We start from the raw sequence: 9,208 nt of genomic DNA on the forward strand, positions 1-9,208 counted from the left end.
TTCAGGGTCGTTACCTATTCCAATAGGTTCCGATATTAAAGTTATGTGTTGTTTGGTTAGCAATTTTGATAGCATTTCTATTAGGTATCAGAATGTTTGTGTACTTGGTTCTGTCGTTCTGATAAGTCGGTTTAGTTATTTCTTTCCGACTTCCCCACACCAATAAATACAAATGGCTGTTAAAAGAGAGAAAATAATTTTTGGGAGAATAGTTCTTTGCTTGCTTGTATCGAATTGCTCTCAATATTCTCTCTAATGGAAAATTGATCTTATTCACTTCTTGTCTTCTTAATCTTTCAACTATTTCAATCGTGTTTACGAGATTAAAATAAAATCTATCGTTCCTAAAAATTCTAACAAGTTCTAACAAAGAAGGAGATTTTGTAAGTTGTTTTCTAGACCTGATTTCGTTCAAAGTTCTTCACGTTCTTCATATTTCAACTTTGTATTTTTGATTGATTCCACATTTTTCAACTTCCGTTTGCAATTTGGTACAAAATTCTTAGTTCAAATCATTCGATTTTTGATTTGGAACTAGTTTCGAGCTTACATATCTGATTCTATTTTTGTTCTTATCGGATTTTTTTCTAAAAAATGGAAAAAGAAGACTTTCATTCTATTTCCTTTAATTTTCATGGTTCTATTGGTTCTACAAACTAGATTCTATCTAGTTTTTCAGAAGATTAGGAAGCGTGGGCACTTCATTTTGTGGATTATGTTTTGGGGATCGAAACTCGTGGTTCTAGTATATGACATGTTATTACACAAGGATCGTTCAAGTTGTCAAATGCTGATGAGATCATGTATATTCAAAAGGATTTGGATAATCTCATTTCTAATGGTATTGAAACTGATGAAAAGGAATTGTTGACGAACAATTTGAAAGCATTAAGGATTTTTAGGTTTGCTCTTCCTCCTAATACATTCCGTTTGGTAAGTTATCTTCGTACAACTAATGAAATTTGGTAAAAATTGTATTCTGGTGATGCTAATTAACTCATTCAATCCAAACTATTGTTTTATCTGAATTTGGTTCTTTTAAACAAAAATCAGATGAGTACATTGATCATACTGTCACCCGTTTTAACCATTTGCTAAGCAGAATGCTTAAGCATGATTTGAGTAGGAAAGTAATCAAACAGAAAGTTACGTTCCTAATGGGTCTAAGGTCTGAATGGAAGCTTATTATATCAATTGTTAAGGATCATGAACAGGTTAAGGACTAATCTCTTTCCCAAATGGTTGGTATTCTCAAAGCTCATGAGAAAGAGGTTCTTAAAGAAGCTAAAAATGTCTCAAATGCTAAACCATTAGCATTTGTTGCAAAACCTGAAAGCTCAAAAAGTAAAGCATGCAAGTTGATTAAAGATGATTCAAACTCAGGTAGCACGAACGAAGAGTTTATTAACAAAATCAAGGCGATTATGATCAGCAACCCCAAAATTTTCTTCAAGAAAAACTTCTCCAAAATTCAAAGGAAACAAGTTCAATGGAGATGAAACTCTGAATCAGAACTCTAAATTGCAGAAAGTAAAAGAAGAGAAAATTTTGTTTGGTGATTCTGTTTACGATTGCAACTACTGTCATAGAAAAAATCACTTTGCAAAAGAGTGTATGTTGAGAAAAGCAAATGAGAAGAAAGAGACGTCAAAATATGAAGACTACTACTTGCAGAAGATAGAATAGTGTTGATAGTTGAATAGGATGGCAGTGATGGTCAGGTCAAAGTGTGGTCAACTTATTTCAGAGATGATGAAGTTCGGAGGACTACACATGGAAAAAGCTTAGTTGTGAGAGAAGAATAAAAAGAAGGAAAAGAAAAGAGTGTGAATGAAGGAAAGTGATTTATGGTGAAAAGAACAGATTTGGAACGTCAAGGAGTCTCTATTGATGAAGCGGCAGAATATGATGGGAGTTTCTCAGAGAAAGGTTTCAGGGAACATGTTTCGTTTTGTGAGAAGGTAATCAACAAGGTACATTATATTCTTAAATCTCTTAATATCCATGTTTCTCGTTATGATTCCGAACTAACTATGTTGCGTGATACAATCTCTAATTTTAGTGAATGTCTTAAACGATCTCGCATTAAGAATTCTGGTCTTAGTGATAGTTTTAGCAGGTGTTCTTTTAAAAGTGAAGAAAGAAGAATGAAAACTGAGGCTCTTAAAATTGAAATAACTAGACTTCAGGATGATGTAATCGTTTTTTAAAAGAGACAATAGATTGATGATAAAACAAAAGGAATATTTTCTATTTAATTGCAAAATGTTTGTACAATAACATTTCACAACTATATCTAAATTTTGAAATTGGTAAGAAATCACATAAAATGATTCTACATTTTCTTGAATTCAAAGAAGATGAAATAGATGTTGATTGTTATAAATGTGAATCCATGATATCATCAAATGAATCTTTGCATGAATCATATAGAATTTGACTTGAAAAGATTGAAGAATTCATTAGATCCAAAGAAAAGAAATTAATGATGAACAATAATCTAAGTGAAGAGGACAAACAACAAATCAAACAAAATTCAATTGAGAAATATAATTTGTTATGCCAAAATTGAAATCGGAAGAAAAACAATCTTGTATGAATGATTTTGATTTTGATGAAAGTGAAATGAGTGAAATCTCTGTTAAAGATATTCTTCTTTTATGAAAGATGTTGTTGAACCGAAAAGGGATTTAATCTCTTATGACTCATGTAACATCGTAAATTTCAAAACAATTTTTCGCATTTTATAAAAACACAAATCGTTTAACATTCATAAAAACATTAATATTTGAAACTCAATCCATGCTACATAAAAATCCCAAGATCTGATAACATAAAAATCCCGTGTGTGTGTACTGATCAAGCCGACGCCTTCCCACGGTCATCAGTAGTACCTGAAACAAATAACACCAACAATGTAAGCACAAAGCTTAGTGAGTTCCCCAAAATACCACACATAACACATATTAGCCACTCGAGGCTATAACTCTGTGGGTCCGTAGACCCTACTCTGTGAACCCTCTGGTTCTAATCTCTGTGAACCTTTCGGTTCCAACTCTATAAACATGCACAACATAAATCACATAGAAATAATGCAGTACAACACATAACATACATATAGCATACAAATACTCTGTCACATAACTCTGATTACCTACTCAAGGTAAAGTATAGTGAGAAGACTCACCTCGCGTATCTCGATAACTCGCAAATCCCAGAAATCACTTGCGCTCGATCCCCCGAGCTATAATCCTCCTATAACACAATACATCTCTAATTAACACTTTCACAACTAAGGTTGACTACCCCTATCAAGTCAACACTGGTCAATGGTCAACGGTCAACTTTGACCGGACTCGGCGAGTGCACTATAGCGACTCGGCGAGTCTATACGCATCCACTGATTTCCTGGGATCCTCTCTCGACACGTCGAGTATTTTCTTAACTCGACGAGTTCCACCTGGCATGAGTTGCGGGGCCACCACGACTCAACTCGCGGAGTCTCAAGAACAACTCGGCGAGTTCCAGCTTGACTCAGTCCACCTGTCAACCCTCTCTGACTCTCCCTGACTCACTGAGTCAACCACTTAACTCGGCAAGACCACTCGTTGAGTGGTTATGGACAATCTTCATGCTACTCGCCGAGTCTGTTCTTCAGACTCGGCGAGTCTATGCCATGCATAAACTCAAACTCACTCCTGAGGTCAGATCCGTTCCAATAACTCATAGATCCAGTCCTTCCAAGCACATACATCACGTAAAGTTACTATCTTGGTGCTCATGCAAAGGTTCAAAGGCCTTATTTGATGATATGGTCTCTAGAATGCTATTCTAAGCTCATGGCCTCCATTAACACTCATAAAGCTTGAGGGAAAAGGGTCTCTGGACCTCTTTGGGCCCAGATCTAAAGCACCAACACGTGAGGAGGCCAATTACTCCATGGATCATTCCACAAAGAAACCCTAACTCTAAGATTTACACCAAGGACTGAGAAAGGAACGAATGGTTACCTCAAATGAAGTCTCTGAGCTCAAGAATCACTGGATTAGCACCTTCTTTGGTCTCCTCTTGCCTTGATCCTCTTCTATATGCAAAAATACCCACAAATAGTCAAGGATCTTCCTCTTCTCTCTCACAACACGCTTAAAGACTCTTTAGGGTTCTCTCTGGGGTTGGTGGCCGCAAATGACTGCCATAAGCCCCTTTAAATAGGTCTCATACCCTGGAAATTAGGGTTTCATTAAACAGCGTGGACTCGCCGAGTCCACATTTTGGACTCGCCGAGTCCAGACGCGAACCCGTGCCCAAGCCGCGATCATACTCGGCGAGTTTGAGCTCCAACTCGCCGAGTCTCCTCACAAATCACCAAAATTATAAGAATAATTAATACCTGGGAATCCGGGCTGTTACAATTCTCCCCCACTAGAACTAGACTTCGCCCTCAAAGTCTCGCTCTGCAAATAACTCCGGATGCTGCTCACGCATCTCACGCTCCGACTCCCAAGTCATCTCGGACCCCTTCCGATGCTGCCACTGAACCAAAACCAAGGGTACCTCCTTGTTCCTCAGAACCTTGATTTTCCGATCTCTGATCGCCACTGGTCTCTCAGCATAATTCAAACTCGCATCCACCTGAATATCCTCTAATGGAACCACTGCCGACTCATCGGCTATACACTTCCGCAGTTGCGACACATGGAAAGTGTCGTGAATCTGCCCCAACTCTGCTGGCAAATCCAAACGATAGGCTACCCTGCCTACCCTCGCGATCACTCGGAATGGACCAATATATCGGGGCCCTAACTTGCCCTTCTTCTTGAATCGAATCACTCCTTTCCAAGGGGAGACCTTCAGGAGCACAAGGTCGCCGACCTGAAACTCAAGCTCGGACCGGCGTCTGTCTGTATAACTCTTCTGACGACTCTGAGCGGTCAACAACCTCTGTCTGACCTGCTGGATCTGCTCTGTCGTCTGAAGCACGATCTCTGTACTGCCCATCACACGCTGTCCGACCTCTCCCCAGCAAATGGGGGTCCGCCACCTCCTCCCATACAACAGCTCAAAGGGCGGCATACCAATGCTCGAATGATGGCTGTTGTTGTAGGAAAACTCTGCCAAGGGCAAGTACGTATCCCAACTTCCCCTGAAATCCAACATACATGCCCGGAGCATGTCCTCGAGCGTCTGAATTGTCCGCTCACTCTGTCCGTCTGTCTGGGGGTGATATGCGGTACTAAAATGCAGCCTAGTACCCAACTCCTCGTGAAACTTCTTCCAGAATCTGGAAGTGAAACGCACATCACGGTCTGAAACAATCGAGATCGACACTCCATGCCGTGACACCACTTCCCTCACATACACCTCTGCCAATTTCTCTGCTGAAGAACTCTCGTTGATAGCAAGAAAGTGAGCGCTCTTCTTCAACCTGTCCACAATCACCCAAATTGCATCAACTCCCCTGGCAGTCCTTGGCAATTTGGTGATAAAATCCATGGTGATCTGTTCCCACTTCCATTCGGGAACCTCCAACGGCTGCAACTTACCATGCGGTCTCTGGTGCTCGGCCTTAACCCTACGGCAGGTCAAGCATCTCTCAACAAACCACGCAACATCCCTCTTCATACAGGGCCACCAATACTCTCAGGTCCAGATACATCTTAGTGGCCCCAGGATGGATCGAAAATTTCGACCGATGAGCCTCTTCCATCAAAATGGTACGCGCCCCTCCCACATACGATACCCATATACGCCCCTGAAAGGTCATAAGCCCCCGACTATCGGTAACGAACTCCGATACCAACCCAACAACTCACTCTCTCTTCTGGTTCTCCAATCTCACGACCTCAGCCTGTGCTCCACGAATGGTGTCCAACACCGGAGCCATCACAGTCAATCGCAAACATACACCTCGCAATGGGGCGCTCTCCGCCCTGTGACTCAGGGCGTCGGCTACCACATTAGCCTTGCCCGGATGGTACATAATCTCACAATCATAATCCTTGACCACATCCAACTACCTCCTCTACCGCATGTTTAGGTTGGGCTGATCCATCAAATACTTCAGGCTCTTATGCTTCGTGTATATCGTACACTGAACCCCATACAGGTAGTGACGCCAAATCTTGAGGGCGAACACCACTGCCCCCAACTCTAGGTCATGGGTGGGATACCTCATCTCATGAGGTTTCAGTTGCCTCGATGCATATGCTATCACATGCCCTCTCTGCATCAGCACCGCTCCCAACCCCAAGATCGATGCATCACAGTATACCACAAAGTCCTCCATCCCCTCCAGGAGGGCTAACACCGGGGCTTCGCATAACCTTTGGCGAAGCATCTCAAAGGAGGCCTGATGCTCGGGGCCCCATGAAAAAGAGACACCCTTCCGGGTCAACCTGGTGAGTGGCACTGCGATTTTAGAGAAATCTTTGATAAATCTCCGATAATAACCTGCCAACCCTAGGAAACTCCTGATCTCGGAGGGTGACCTTGGCACCTCCCAACTCATCACCGCCTCAACTTTGGCGGGGTCGACCAATATCCCTTTCTGGTTAACGAGATGACCCAGGAACTGGACCTCTCGCAACCAGAAATCACACTTGGAGAATTTGGCATAAAGCCTCTCCGCTCTCAAAACTCCGAGGATCTCCCTCAAATGCTCCTCATGTTGCTCTCTAGATCTCAAATATACCAAAATATCATCGATAAATACAATCACTGACCGATCCAACATCGGCCAACACACTCGGTTCATGAGATCCATGAACACTGTCGGGGCATTGGTGAGCCCGAAAGGCATCACCACAAACTCGTAATGCCCATAACGCGTCCTGAACGCTGTCTTCTGGACGTCCTCATCTCTCACCCTCACCTGATGATATCCAGACCTCAAATCGATCTTGGAGAACCAAGATGCTCCCTGTAACTGATCGAACAAATCGTCGATCCTCGGCAACGGGTAACGGTTCTTGACGGTCAGCTTGTTCAACTCCCGGTAATCAATGCACATCCGGTGTGAACCATCCTTCTTCTTTACAAACATGATAGGCGCTCCCCACGGCGAGGTGCTCGGCCAAATAAACCCCTTCCCCAGCAGCTCCTGAAGCTGCGAGGATAACTCTTGCATCTCTGGAGGTGCAAGGCGATAAGGCACCTTAGCGATAGGCGCAGCCCCCCGGAACCAAATCGATACTGAATTCCACTTGCCTCATGGGAGGCACACCCGACAACACCTCTGGAAATACATCCGGGAACTCACGCACTATCGCAACCTCCTCAACTGACCTCGGTCTCTCGGAATCCACCCGCGTATCCATCATATACACCACAAAACCCTTACAGCCCTGCTGCAGACACTGCCTCACCCTAGCGGCCGAACAAAATGCTGATCCAGAACGTGTACCCTCGCCGTACACCATAAGAACTCCCTCACTAGGGTCTCGTATGGTCACCATTTGTCGCTCACAGTCGATAACCGCACCGAATCTGCTCAACCAGTCCATGCCCACAATGACATAGACATCACCCATCGCAATAGGAACCAAATCAATCGGGAACTCAACACCGAAAATCTCGAACACGCACCCCCGGAGAACCTCCATGGCATATATCACCCTCTCGTCAGCTATGGAAACTCCCAGAGGCTGACTCAATGCCTCACGACTAACACTGATATGCTGACTAAAAGCCAAAGATACAAAAGAGCGACTCGCACCCGAGTCAAATAACACCAAGGCAGGTACATAATTCACAAGGAAAGTACCTATGCATAACATAATATAAGCATAATATCTCAAAATCAAAATAAATACACGAAAGAATACATACCAACCACGACATCGGGCGCTGCGCGGACCTCCTCAACGGTCAACTGAAAGGCTCTCCCTCGTGCCCTCGGCGCCTCGGCCTTCACTGGCCGACTCTCAGTAGCTCTGATGGCAGCAGGGGCAGATCCCTGAGGTGCTCCCTGAGATGATCCTCGCAATTACGGACACTCTGCCTTCCGGTGTCCGGTCTTGTTGCAATGGAAACACACCGCAAACCCCTTGGGGCAGTCCTTGGCCATATGCCCCTCCTTGCCACACTTGTAGCAAGATCCCGCTCTACAGACTCCATCATGACCCTTGCCGCACTTCCTACAAGTGCGACCCTTCTGGCTCCCTGATTTGGGATCAGCGGGCTTGGCCTGCTTGGCTGCCGGCTGAGACTGCACCGGTCGCCGATCCCTCCCCTAAGACTCCGCCTCCTCCCTGGCCTGAGTTTCTAGCTCAATCTCCTTCTTCTGGGCATTTGCCTGAAGCTCGGCAAATGTCCGGTACGAGGAGTTCGCCACGAACTCCCGAATGTCTCGCCTCAAGATACTCAAATATCGGCTCATACGTGCCTGCTCAGTGGACACGTGCTCAGGGCAGAACATCGCCATCTCGTGAAACATCCTAGTAATCACCGTAACAGACTCAGTACCCTGCTTGAGGGTCAGAAACTTCTGTACCAAACGCTCCCTCTCCACCTAGGGAACGTACTCATCTCGGAACATGGCAGTGAACCTCTCCCAGGTCACCGCCGCAAGCTCAGCAGGCGTAAAGTGCGCCGTCACAAACTTCCACCAGTCCTTCGCTCCCAAGCGAAGTTGGTTCAGCATGAACCGTACTCTCACATTCTCAGGATATGAGCAAGTGAAGAAACACCCCTCTTTGTCAGAAATCTATCTCATAGCCGCCACCGGGTCCTGGGTCCCATCAAACTCCGACGGCTTTGTGTTGCTGAACTCTCGGAACAGCAACGCATCACCACCCTGCGGCCTCGCGGCAGCAATAGCTGCGGTGGCCGCTGCAACAGCAGCCTCAGAAAGAGCGGCATAATGCTCATCGAAGGTCTTAATCAATGTGGTCTTAATAGACCCGAACATCTCTGGTATCTCTGCCCTGATGGCCGCAGCCACCTCCTCATGGATGATCCGGCGGATCTCCTCATCACTGGCCCCACTGCTCTCAGGCATAAGACGTGTCCTCACCATGATCTACCTCTGAAATACAACATACGATAAATTAGAATCCATTCGAGCATACTCACACTTGACAACTCATTCCTCCTTGATCCTTGGTATTCCAAAGATTCCTACTTGGGTTGTACACCGCCCCGGTGCTTTCAGTAGTACGGGCCCAATACTACTGTCTGCATCGTAGCAGAATACACCCCAAGTCCTCCT

Source organism: Lactuca serriola, chromosome 9, assembly GCF_051521515.1.
Source record: "Lactuca serriola cultivar US96UC23 chromosome 9, Lser_US96UC23_V15, whole genome shotgun sequence".
In the NCBI taxonomy this organism is placed as follows: Eukaryota; Viridiplantae; Streptophyta; class Magnoliopsida; order Asterales; family Asteraceae; genus Lactuca; species Lactuca serriola.